This window comes from Polistes dominula, unplaced genomic scaffold (assembly GCF_049000335.1).
Source record: "Polistes dominula isolate Pdom_NZ unplaced genomic scaffold, Pdom_raw_medaka contig_49, whole genome shotgun sequence".
In the NCBI taxonomy this organism is placed as follows: Eukaryota; Metazoa; Arthropoda; class Insecta; order Hymenoptera; family Vespidae; genus Polistes; species Polistes dominula.
The window spans coordinates 4,507,770-4,522,755 of record NW_028300914.1 but is presented as its reverse complement, the minus strand read 5'-3'; positions in this window follow the sequence as shown (position 1 = coordinate 4,522,755).

The following is a 14,986-nucleotide window of genomic DNA, read 5'->3' as shown; positions in this document are numbered from 1 at the left end:
TTTTTTGTAATCCTAATTGGTGTAGTATTATTGACTGCTAGTGTACATCGATTTCGATACTAAAAAAACAAAATCGTATATTGCTTTTTTCCACTTCCAATGTGTGCTTTATTCTGCTTCGGAAAGCTGACCTTCGGTTTTTTCACCGACGAGGTAATATCTACTTTTAAAATCGTTGATATTAACTCGAAGCAGGAGAAAAAAAATAGTCCTATAACTAGACGAGATTGCAATTTCACAGAAAACAAAAGGGAAAACATTGTAGAGATTATCGATTTTACAATAACGTGCAAATATTTTATCTCTCAGTATTCATCAATATCGTCATATATTATATTAAACTACTTTTCAGATAGGAAAATTGTTATACGATGCTCATTTACAACCGTAGAATAAACTTTCGAAAACATGGTCGTTTATTTCGATAGATATTTCAACGTGAAAACAACACCGTTAAAAAATCGATTCTGCGTTGCGAGATTAATTAAGAAATTTCGAACTAGTCGATTTATACGATTCTCATTCATCATATAAGTTCGATCGAGCGTAATATTTTTTAATTATCTTTTATAGATTGATATTTAGATTCAATCAATCGATTCCATAGATTCAATTACATTTGACTGCTGAATATTCATTTAATTAAATTTATAACGCGTTTGATGTGAACAATAAAATAACACCTACCATAATTTTCACACAAGTTATCAAAAAAATATTTTATAAACGTTGTAAGATTGAATATTGGTGAAAGAAAAATTTTCATTAACATTTAATAAGTTAAAAGAATTATAAAAATTTGTAAAATAGTGAAAAATGTTGAAAGCAGCAACTCCATAAATATTTTCTTGCTTTATCGATGTCTTATCAATGATTTACTAAACGTCGCTTCATTCTGGAGTAAAATTAATGATTGAAGATGCGAAAGGAATGTTATGTGCGTTCTGCTCATGTCTTTCATTTCTGTTATCATTATTGCATCTGTATACGAATATATACATATATAATACATACATATATATATATATATACATACATATATATATATATATATACATATATATATATATATATATATATATATATATATATATTATGTATATAGTATCTCGTTGGGGTTCAAAGGGGATGTACATATATACGTATTCATATATATAGTATAAGAGGACTTTCATTTAAATATCAAAATATAGTGAAATATATACGTCTAGGGATGACGTGGTTTTAGCTGTACGACTAGAGTACCGACACCAGTGAAGCTTAATTGCGGTGTGGCCGATTCAACGAGAAACTTAATTGAATCACGTAAAAGGAATCACTGTGGCAAAGTTCGCATAAAAATTTCTCTAGCATGGCAATGCTACCACCACGAAATATTCTAGTAGATATATATAGTTATACATATGTATAGTTCAAATATGCATATATACATGAAAATATGTGAAAGGGTATCGTCCTTATACAGCTACGGAATGAAACACTTTTCGGCTTGTTGAACGATGCTGTGAAATCTTCCTCTTTTTAAATTTCAGTTTCTGCTATTCCTTTATTTTCTGTCTCTTTCTACATACGTATCTCTAACTGTTAACTTTTTATAAAAAAAAAGGCATACTATAAAAGAATAGCAATATTTTTTACTTTTATAATAAACTTCAGAAATTGTGTCTTATAAAAGTAATCGTGGTCTTATATAACCGAAAACTTTTGATATTACATAATCCAAATAATGCTAAGTATTTCTATTGGTTCACACATAGATCGATAGTTGTATCGAGATTGCAAAGTTGTTTCAAAGTGTGGGAAGAATGTCTAAAACGTTTAACGACTTGGCTAACATGACCCGATCACTGCTGTAGCCCTAAACTTTGCGGATGTTCGTTATTGGAGAGAGAAAGAGAGAGAGGAGTAAAGCACGAGTGAGAGTGAAATATCTAAAGTTAGAGAAAGAGAGAAAGAGATAGAGGAGCGACAATGGCGTTGATAATGGCCGTACGATCGATCGTGTTGTCTTTTGTATAGAAATAGTATATATATTATACATATAATACTATATATATATATATATATATATATATAGTATTATATTAGTATATATATATATATATATACTCGTATATATACGAGTAGAGAACGATTCTCTCATATTTTCCATATACATACATATACATTCCTCTTTTAACATGTTAAAGCTGTTCACTGCTTGCACCTCGTTGGAAGCTTTGAAGCTTCTGACTACAATTCTAGGGAGAAATCATTCTCGAGGTGAATGCTTCCGTGGTGTTGAGAAACTACAGAAGGTGAAAATGTAACAACTTAATATACAATTTAATTGCACTAACTCTTGCGAATTTTAAGAAAGTCAATGCCGTGTTACAAGCGATAATAGGAATTGCAAAACCCTTTGTGGAAACCTTCCTTCGTTCCTACCTTCAATATTCTAGGAAGTACGCAAGAGTAAAATCAAAGAGACTCAAATGGTATATATATATATATATATATATATATATATATATATATATATATATATACATTATCACATATATCTAGTGACATAATATTATGTGAATATCTGTGATTCATTTTGCTGAGGAATAAGAAAAGAAATATAGTGAGTCAGCATTTTCAATTTTATCAAATAAAGCATAAGGCTCGATTTTCGGCGACAATTTTCCTATCCTTCGTAAAATTGGATATCCGGTTTGGGAAATGGTAACAGGGGTGGTAGAGGAGGAGGAGGAGGAGGAGGTGGATGAAATCAGGACGTTCGGTGACTCTTCGAAATTTCTTACTTCGTTGTGGTAGTTTACACGTTCACTGATTTTTACTAACATGCATATGTATAGTAACGAAATATTCTATACTTAAATCTTTTATATAATCATTTTTAGTAATTGTTTACGAAATATAATGATATGGAAATATTTTATTTGCAATAGAATATTTGATAATTACAATTAGTTTAATTGTAATTATTAGAAAGTGTATTAGAATGTGTAACAATAGCTTATTTAATATACAGAACATATCGTGGGTATGACAGAATGGCTCGGTAATTATAACGCAAATTATAATGCATATATGATACAAGGATGATCAAAAGATGTCTCTTACAGAAGATTCTGTATTCATGAAGTTACAGTTGAAAATACAAGATACGCGGCAACAATTTCAAGTAATAATGATAAACTATATATATATATATAATACATAGCTAAAATGGTAATTCTAAAATGGTAATTCTGAAATAGTAATTCTAAAATGGAAATACACGATCATTCTATTTTTCTTTTGGTAACTAAAATTACTCCAATAATTTCCAGTAGTATCAGACATAAATGAAACATATCTCTTCGAATAGATACTAAATATACATATTGATCTCTTAAATTCAAAAAATCTAATCTCACAACCGTTGCTATCTTACATACAAATCTAAAGCACGAATTTACCGGGTAATAAACATCGATGCATACGTTGTAGGATATATTTACGAGTTTTTTAGCAGACGATAAAACCTCGTAGCGTTCTAATCCCGTTGATCATGAACGATATCGTATCGAAATCCATGGACACACTTGGCAAACGAAAACGTTATATTCCCGTTATCGTTAACGCCTATGGTGACTATATATATATACACACACATATACATATATATACTGACGTCAGATACTAACCCGTGTGTCCATGTTGGAATAGACTGGAATAATCCTTCCTACAACCTATTCCTTCTAATCCTGGCTTCTATGATACAAGATATAGTATAACTATACACGAATAGACCTGGAGTTAATGTTTGTGCTAATATCGTGACATTCACCGGTCTTCAGCATGGATACAAATACGGTCCAGTCGAGGAACGTCCCATGAGAGTACCATACAAACCTACTCACATTGAACACTATATACATCTATGTATGTAAGAACGATGCTACGTTATATTCCTGGATTAATATGCTCTACGATGAAGAGAAGGTAAAACGAAGGAACAAAATAGAAGGAAAAGGGCTGGAGGAACGGAGAATCCTTTTTCATAAGCCGTTGTCAAAAACGAAATTAAATCGGATTACAATATCATTACAAGAGGGTGGATTTATTTGCGAATATATCTTTGTAAAAAATAGAAAACTGATAGAAAAACCAACGTTTGATAGACGTTATAATCCTTTGCGCGTGTCATGTTATACTAATTCAATTGTATAGTGTATTTATGTTATTCACATTTCCATTTATTTCAACAGACGAAAAATATTTATTATTTTAATTTTAGGAAGTTTTTTTTACACTTTTGTATTTGAAATTTTTATTTTAAACATTTTTTAATCTCAAGTAAAATATAATATTATTAAGGGTTAAACGTTATATATCATTTTCGTGTTAGACATGATCGATGAACTTTGAACCATACCGAGTTACATCTATCAAAAGTAACATAAAAAATGGAAAACCATTGGAAATACTATTAATTATCATTGAAAGGAAACGAAACGTGTTGGTTTTATAAAATATATGTATTATTAAAATGAAATACGAGAACAGTAAATTACGTTAGATGGAATAGAAATTGGAATGAATCTTAATGAGAGAAACAAAAGCCATCATCATCGTTTATAACAAAAATAATGTACTGCTAGAGGGTTCGAACTTCGGAGACTGTTAAAATAATTAATGTCGGCTTCACAAAGTTGTACTTTCTCTCTCTCTCTCTTTATCTTTCTCTCTCTCTTTTCTCTCTCTTCCTGTTTCTCACTTTCGTGTAGAGTAGTATAACGTAACGTTTAATAAAGTCTCTCGAATATAATTGGTTGAGAACTTGTTCGGAAGTGAAATCCATTTATTAACGGGACATTTTGCGGACATGTGTAGATTCATAAATTATTATTGGGACCAATCTAATTCAGAGTATGCGTGATCGTAAATTTATGTAAAAGTTAGTTTCTCGTATCTACCTAAAGTCGAAGGTTAAAATCATGAGAAAATATCGATGATCCCTCTTTTATCTACTGAAAATCCTACAACGTCAATCTATTACAGAACCTCAAGTATCGGATAATAAATTACGTCGATCGGAAAGTTAGTAGAAGCGTTGATAATTTTACGAGACTTTGAATAAGGAAATTCTTATCTTGCTGATTGATTTTTAAGTGTATCTTTAATCTCCTACTATAAATATTTATTTAGATAAATAGATAGATAGATATATAGATATATAGATAGGTAGATAAAATATAAAATATAAAAAAAAATTCTTACAGGCGTGTAATAAAAAAAAAAAAATAGTAAATTGTAAAACGTTGCAAATATTTGTGTAATAATTGTTTGCTTTTCCGATAGATGATGAAAATATCCCTGCCGGGATTTAATTCGCCACGCTCATCGCGTCAGCGTTATAAAGTTTAATTTACTTTTCGTACTGATAAAATTCACCAGGGAGGGAAAACACTAGCGGAAGAAATGAAATGCATTATTGAAAATTGATTTTTACGAATGCAGGTACGCCAAGTGATGAATTTGATTTTATACGATGTATGGTACCTCTGTGTATATATATTTTAGTATACATTGGTGTATATATATTGAATCGTATATCCAACGTTATTTCTTTTCAAGTATATTGCCCTTTTTAGCGTGAAATCACTTTTTTAAATCGTCCAACATTTAGAAACATTCCCAGAATTACTTTTCAAAATTCATTTCGAGTTCTCTCATAGGAAATTGTACCTTTTATGAGTTTTCTACTGGAATGCATGAATAGTCATTCCGTATTTAATGTTTATGAACTTTTTAATATATTTTGTTTGAAGATCTCATTTTACTTTAACGTAACAGTTAAATGTGTATTCAGATAAAATTTACAGTAATTATCGCAATTTTTTATTTATTTAAATTTCATGAATTTTTTTAAACATATTGCAAACTGAAATTTTTCAATGATCAGAAAACTTAAATATCGTTTTTTTCTTTTTCAAAAAATGTAAATTGAAAAAGCGACAAACTCTATTTTTCTTTTTTTCATTCTTCCCATCGTTTCTATAAAACGTGAATTTACGATCAAGTGCATCGACGTTTCTCGACGAGACGAGACGAGACGAGACAAGTTTGTGAGACGGAAAGAAAAGTTGATCCGGTTGCGTAAACTTTCACCCCAAAACAAGCATCCGTATGATTCTGTTGTCGATCGAAATCACAAGTAAATGCGATAAAATAAGATATTGAAATTTTCCAATTAAACAATAAAAAAAAGTAAACAAAAATCAATGACATTTTAAACGATGTTCATTTTTTTCATAATAGTTAAATGTTTGTTTTTTCCCCCATTATTGCTTAAATTAACTCGCAATATAATCTACTACAAATTTTAGTAAACGAACAATCATCTAAATGTCAAAATACTAAAAATTACGATCAACTATATTTTACCTAGCAATAGAAATAAAAAAAAATCCTAAATACATTCTTTACCATTATCAATTAATTTTTGTCCAAAGAAACTAATAAATCATATCTTAAAGTAGAAAAATATCTGATACAAATATGAACTAGCAACAAATTCAACATAATTCATAGTATTGAAATTATTTCCGTGCGAATTCACGTAGAAACGATTAATTTTTTTGTAGAAACATTTTCTCATTTCCATGGCACATTATCAGGATTCCCTTTGGATATCAAAATAGTCTCACTGCACATGACATTAAATTGGTTACGTGTTGATAGACTAATTAGAGATTTAATTAATTTGACACAAATAGAGACTAACGACATTGTTGATGTCAATATGAATGAAATATTCATCGTAACTCTTAACAACTTCTATTTTAATTTTTGTCCAACTGGTTTAAAAGGGAGGAACGAACGAGAGAAGTAGTCAGGTTCGTAGTATAGTTCTTTCATAGGATTTTCACTTTTTTCTTTCAACGATGTTGAGAAAATACGTGACTCGTTCGATTTATCTGGATGCCAGGAAGCAAGGAAAAGTATAAGAACTAGACTAGATTGGAAAAGAAAGATACCTTTCATTTTTTCTTATGTATTCTTGAAAAGCAAGTTCAAGTTCGACGATCGACCAAACTACTTTCCAAGCATGGAGAGTAAGAATACACTTATACGTTCATTTAAGACTTCAATTGTAAGGATTTGTAAACCTGAACAACTTGACTTCCTTTCTTACCATTTATCCACCTGGTCAAAGCCCTTCCTTCGATTCTATTCTCTCTTTCAAGTCTGATAATATAATCTTTTTGTTTTTCCCTCCATTTTTCCCCTTTATTTTATTCTTTTATTATTTTAATTTTTGTTTTCCTCCTTTTTAGTTTATTTAATTATTCTTTGAAGCATGCACAATTTTATTTCATAATAAAATCCTAAAGCTTAACCGATATTTCATTAGAATAAAATTTAATTAACAATAAAAGTAAATTTTATTTTTAAATAATTTATTTCATTATAAACGAATTATTCAAGTATTCCCTTTTTCTGGAAATAATTTAAATTATTCCCTTATTTGTTACGCTTCGAATAATTGGAATGTTTTTGAAATAGTATAAAAGATGTTCACCACTGTTCATGTTAGGGTATTAAAAAATCAGATACATTTAACTTTCCAATGTTTTAAAAAGTTAACTAATGATTGGAACAATTTTCTCTGATTTAATAATCGATTTACCAGGATCAGTTTTATCTCGTTCACCTAGCTTCGTTACTAGTTCGACTGGCCAATTTCATTTAACGAGGTTTAATTACCTAAGCAGTATCTCTTATTGCGCCACTCATATACCTGGATTGTTCTACGAAATAAATGAGATCAGGATAAAAGAGATCATAGCAAGTTAAGTATATCTATGGAATGCGTTAAATTCAAACGTGTTTTTTGATATCATGATTGCAATCATGTTTGCATTTTAGTCTTATTATTCGAGCATTTGTTTTTTAAGTCACTACTGCGCGAGTTTTAAAATTCAAATTATTTATAACAATTTTTAATCTTATTCATAAAGTTTTTTATACAAGGAAAAACAAGACAATAATTAAAATAAAAGGTTAGGAATGTTGCAATTACAGTGAATATTATCGTCCGGTAAAACAACCTTAAGCTCGCTTAGTTTTCGTGAGAATTTAAACGTAAAATCTCTTCGTATGCAAATCACGTGGACGCGCTAGTTTCATCCGTAGATTTGCGTATAAATGAAAGAAATAAATGTTGTGGCTTGTATAAATTTCTTGTAGCGTTATCGTGCTTATACAATTGTCGCGTTACTTGGACCAGAAAAACATAGAAGCTGCAAGCTCGAAGGAGCATATCTTTTTATATTTTTTAATTAGTTCGTAACTAACTACAAATACAAGGTCATACAATTTTTATATAGTTCGTTATCTGAATTTTTATATAAATATTTTTTACTTCAAATATACATAACACATGTATACCTAAATATAATTATAAATATTAATATACTGAAATCTTAAAAAACCTTTTTTAATTTAGGTAAGAAATATTTGTTCGGTTTTTTCTTAGCATATGAACAAAAAACTAAATGGACTTATTGGCTAATAAAAGAAATCTTTAAATAAATATAATAAATTAATCTTTATACTTATTAATGAAAAAAAGAAATGATAGCAAAATCACAAGAATTGTTTTCTTTCAATTCTCGCATATTGATTTCCCTGATAACATTCTATATTGTCTATCCGATATAAGCGTAAAGCATACTGACCGATACGCGTCGGAATGTGAAAAAGTGATCACCCTCGCTTGCTTTGATACAGTTGCATTCGGGTCAATTCACGTGTGTTCACTACGAAAAACAGCATGCTGCGAGAGCGACGATGCGAGAAAGCGTTTTTTAATAGCCTCGTCTATTTATTCTGATTCCTTTGCCATAAAGATATAGTTACGCTTTTTTAAATGTTATTCGGAATAAGTAAACCATCATACCACTAACACACACACCAAAATCTAAAAACAATAATTATAAGGAATTCCTAAATATTATTATTTAACAACATCAAACATACATATCACTTCAATTATTATATCATCTATCACTATGGTTACTTCGTTTAAATAAGCATCATTGATTTAATAGTGTTAATTCAATCGTTAATAATATTGACAGTACTTTTATCTCATCAATCAACAGTTGCAATAGTACGGGATTACATTGAGAAAATTTCCTTGGGGATAGTGAAATCTAATCGTTACGAAAGTTTAACACCTGGGACTAAACTTATATATGATTTTAAGTTCATAGAATATAGAAGGAATATTTTACCATAAAATCGTTAGTAACATCCTTAGGAAAAGGTTTCTTCTTAGTAATGTTCTACACAAATCAACGTGTATACTTTTAGGGTTCCAATATTCTGAGAATTCGACCATGGTAATTGAGATAAAATTTATGAGGTTGAACAAGACGATGGGGAGTCTATGAAATACGGTAGAATAAGCTTTCCCATAAAATGTTGTAATCTTTGGGGAAAAGTTTTATTCTTGAATTATTCAGCTACACATGCTAGTCAATGTGTTACCAACTTCTTATTGAAGTGCTTAATATTCCCATAATTAGATCCTAATAATAAAACTAAAATGTTTAAGTCTTTGTGTTAAAAGGGGAAAAGCCATAAGAGATTGAGAAGATCGATATCAAAGAGAAGTTGTTTTCGACTTAGCTTTTCCTCTAAAATCCTTTGGGGTTACATGTGACTCGCTTTTGAAAATCCAGAGATATAATCATACTGCTATTATCCAAAGAGAAGAGCAACGCAACTAGAAAATTAAGCTTTCTCAGATAATATCTAATTATTCAAATTGTAACCTTTGCACTTTTGAATATTTAAGAGTTTGCGGTAGTTAAATAAGAACTGTGAACAATATTAAATGATATTCAAATCAAACGAGAATCATCACACAATTTATTTTATCTTATTCTTGTTCTCACGTTTCGATTATAATTTGTGCATTTCGTGATTCGTAGCATGTGCACACATGAGGAAAACTTTGACGCAGGAATACATTCTATGCGATACACGTAGTATTCGCTTTTCGTTAGAAGATTATTGAGCTCGACCAAATGCGAATGCGTTTTCAGCATTGACGTTGATACGTGAGTTAGATGCAGCAGCCTATGTGAATCATGAGAATCGTTAATAACGTCATATTAGCAACAAGTACGAACGTACGTGGCGTACATAGAACATCCAACCAACGTCCAATCTATTGAAAATGCTTCTCTTTGTTATCGATCGCATCAAATGTGGAACGAACATGTACTAGGCATTTAACACGTTGAGTGCCACGCAAATTTATAAGGAAATCCTGGTCATGCCACGTGCGCTGTTGCTTACAATTAGTAGTAAAACATAATTGAGTGTCAGTCATCCGGTGACTGACGTAGTATAATACGTAACGTTTTAGCTAATTTTTTTATTTCCAATTTTTGTATGTATTATTCAATACCCATAAGAATTGATACTGTTCATCTGTTCGTTTATTGATTTTTTATTATTCATTCAAAAAGCATCGGATATTTTAGTTGTTCAAATTTCTATAAAAGATAAACAATTTTAAATTGAATAATAAATCAAAAATTCTTTTATAAATGACTATTATTTTTATTTATTTACAATACCTTTCAGATATTTAGGTAACAATATAATAGATTTATTTTACTATAAAATAGGAAAAAACGATTTATTTTCGTAAATAAGTGTCTCTTAGTCTCACCCAAGCGTCAGACTCGGTCACCAGTGAGAAAAGTGAGAAATATGAAGCATTTACGTTGAAAATGGATAGAATCCAGCATCCCTTGTGTGGATACAAGTTCACTTCATATAAGATACTCCTTGCCAAGCTTACGCCTAATAATGCACCGACCCAAACCGCCTTCTAGGACGTAATGGAAGAACTTTGGGTTCATATCCTGAGATCCTCGAACAGATAAATTTCCAGTGCTTTGATATATAATACTCTCTGATAATCTTACATTTTTTATCATTGCACGTTCTATATTTGTATAATACTTTTTTTTTCTTTTCAACGAATACTCGGATATTGCGCGAGACATTTAAATAAAATTTTATCGAACTACATCAAACGTGTTCATGTAAATGTGAGAATATAAAAATGTGATATTTATTTTATCAAAAGCACTGCAAACGTAGTTTTCCAAATTATCACTTTTATTTGTTTGGTTAATATTTTCCAACATTTTGTGAAATAAATGATATTAGATATCAAATTAAATTGATATTTTATTACAAAAATGCTTGTCATTTATTTAAAATAAAAACGTTTCTAAAATATTGACCAAATAAATAATATAATATTATTACTACGTAATATTTTCGAGATTTTCAATTGACGTGTTTATTATCTTCAAAAATATTGTGTGTGATGCCAGTAGTAAAAGAATTTTTTTTCACAAAAAGACTATTCAACAGCTCATAAATTCTAACGGATCATACGGTCGATTCGATTATCGCATCGGCTTGAAAATCATTCTTACGATGGCTCAAAGATTTTCTTCAAAATTCCAACGAGCGAACGATTCTCTCGCGTTAGCCAAGAGAATCGTAAATCACGGTCCTCGGTATGCAACGTTCTTGGAATAGAAACGACAGAATTGGATTCTTACTTTGGAAAAAAGAATATAGAAAACGAGATAGAAGACTGTACAGAATGTATTCCAATCCTTCCAAAGCTTTGCATGAAAACCAAGACTTAATATTACGATAACATACGCAATATTCAATGTTGGCATTTATGATATTTCACATATCCCATTCCAATCCTACACAGTCAGGATTTTACCATGTAAAGCGAGAATATCCTTGAAATCCATTTAAACTTGTATTGGTAAACGTGCGTTCGAAAATGCTACGCGTAAGATATCTACCAGTGTTAAACGGAGTGCGACTTCCCTTTTCCATTCTCGTATTTGCCATAACTATAGCAAACACCATCTGAAAACGACAAGGCGAGTACTTCGTTTCTTTGTCATCGAGTTACCCGAAAAAAATTTACGATACATAGCAAAGCTTTAAGAACAGCTGTTACTTTTATTTTACCGATGTAACTATAATAAAATTCTACTTCTTTTTTTCTCAACTCATAAATAATGCATGAACATCTTCCCAAATGCTTAAAGATATTTTAGAATATTTAACTATTTCAAGAAACAGCTGTTATATATATTTTTTTAATTACAATTTATTATATAAATATTACCAGAAAAGTTGAAAAAATACTAACTTAATATAGATCAGCTTCACATTAAAAATTTGTAGTAACATTGAAAATTTTAATTAAATTGTACAAAAGGAATGCATTAATTGAAAGCTTTCTCGTTAAGAACTTATGTTAGTAACGTAAAAATGATTTACAAAATTAATCGATTTTAAATCAGAGTGCCGATTTAATTCGGACATGTCAATGCCAGGACAGTCAGGCGTTCTAAAAGCAAAGTTATGATACGGTTATAGTCGACCACATGGATACCCAGCTTACTACGACGGATATTACCGAATGCTTTTGAAAGCTCGTATTTTAGGGTTGTACGATGAATATCAAGCAGTGGTTCTCTCTTTCTCTTTTAAATCAATCGCTCACGTAGATTTATGTTCCCGATTGTGTATGTGTGCTTCTACATAAGGGTATGTGTGTATGTGTGTGTATGTTGGAACGATAGCTTGGTAAAGATGTACGAGCATGAACGATATTTAACGAAACTATACTGTACAGTAGTATAGTTCAACATAGAAATCGTAACTATTTATTTGCTTTGACGTATTGTGTAGAATTTTGAAAAGTATTTCAGGTTGGTCACGTCGTAAACATTATTTAACTTGAAAACGTGAATTTTTCTTCAGACAACGTATACGATATAAATCAAGTAGAATTGATAACACAAGGGCGCGAAATGCTCATCCCTCTTGAAAATCTACCGTTCTAAATCTGCAATTGCCAAAGTACGGTCTATGTAAGTGCTTGAGGTATATATTTATACCTATAACTTCCCCAAAGTACATTCGTGGGACTGGAATCGCTGCAATAACGATCCGAGACTTTATCAAGCAGTTTGTATTGTATACGAGCAAAGTGTGCTGCTTCTGGTGCTAGCTTTCTAATTTTATGACTTTTGATTCCCAATAGGAACGTACTTGTCGAATTCTACGAAGTTAAAAGATAAACTCGTAAGCGAAAAGAAATATTGTTCAATAAAATATATTTATTGTTGATATTTATTATTTCATATTATTTTGTAACAAATCACGCATGATCAAAAAATAATTATCATATATATATTTTTTTGTAGCATTTAAGTTTTATCACATATTGAATTATTTTATTGAAATTCAACGTGTCATTTGATTTGGGGATAACTTTGTCACGTACGATGTTCGATCAAAGTTGGATAAAATGAATGTGTACAGTCAAATTGCATGAAAAATTTCTCTCGTCCATTCGGTAAAAACGATCTCTTTCAATAGGTATTCATGTGTGTACACAATGTATACATACAGAAATGAAATATAGTTACTAGAAGCTATCAAGAGTCTCAATAGCATTGAAGTATCAAACGCCTAAAAGTATGTTACTAGCTATACGTTTATTTTTCATACATGATTGTACAAATATTGTTTGTAACTAGATGTTTGTGGTTTATTAAGTTGTCGAATGTTTTTATCGAAAGGAAAATGTTCATAAAATACTTTTAAAAAGAGAGAAAGTGAAATATATAAAAATAAATTTTGTTTCATGGATATCTTCCGAAGTTCAGAAATTATGGTTCGTAAATGTAGAAAAGTTATATGTGAATTAAATTCCTAAAATAGTTTAATAGATAATGAATGAGTTAAGAATAATTATTACAATATAGTTTAAAATTGAAGTTTGATTTTGTACGTTTGTTTTATAAATGCATTATAAATTTGTGGATTTAATTATTCCAAAATAACGTACAAAAATAATGTTTTGATAAAACTTATTCTAATCGAATATATTTTACAAATCTATGAGTTAGAAATTAGAAAATTCAATAATTGTATTGGAAGTACATACATGGTTTCGTGTAGAGAGATTGAGATGTGTAGAATGCGCGGGAAGTAGAACCAATTGAATCGTGGTGCTGGCTGGAACCACTCTGCCGACATCAAAAGCTTGTCGGAATGTTAGTTAATTTCGTAGCTGAAGCAAAAAGAGAAAGAGAAAGAGACAGAAAGAGTGACCGAAAGTACGAAAGCAAAAGAGAGAGAGAGAGAGAGGAAAAAGTGAGGAAAGGAGAAAGAAGGGGTAAGGGTAAAAGGACAGAACGTAAAGGGATGAAAGTGGTATCCAGTACTCGAGTTAAAGAGAAAGAGAAATAGAAAGAGAAAGAGATAGAAATGGATAGATAAAAAGTGAGTATGAGAGAGAGAAAGAGATAGAAAAACTTCGAGGAGGGAAACGTTTGTGCATATTCAAGACAAGGGTTTTCGTTTTCACACCCTCTTGTTCGTTCATGCGAAAAAAAGAGAGTGCTTACCATCTCACCCTTCTTAACCCTTTTCGTGCTTCTCTTTCAAAAATGTCCTTTGGCAAACAGTGTACCGGATTACAACTTCTTTTTTTGTGGAGGAGGGGGCTGTATTGAGACTCTAAAAGGAATGGGGTGTAAAAATTCAACAAAGTTTAACTAAATTTGTACAATTAAATATAAAAGGACGGTTTTCTTAAACGATTGAAGTTTAATTACTCAATTTATCTTTAATTCTTTGATCGATAATTCCTCATCTGAATCATTTTGAGGAAGAATTTCGGCAAAGGAGAGGAAGGCTTATTATGAAATTGATAATGATTCCTCTCCTTGATGTTTCGTACGTACGTATATACGTCCAGCAATTAGTATGCTTTTTGGAGCATAAAATAAATCGAGCTGTAGATTGCAATATCACTCAAAGCGTAGATTCAGGTAAACCGTCTCTGAATGAATTTCGTTACTTTGTA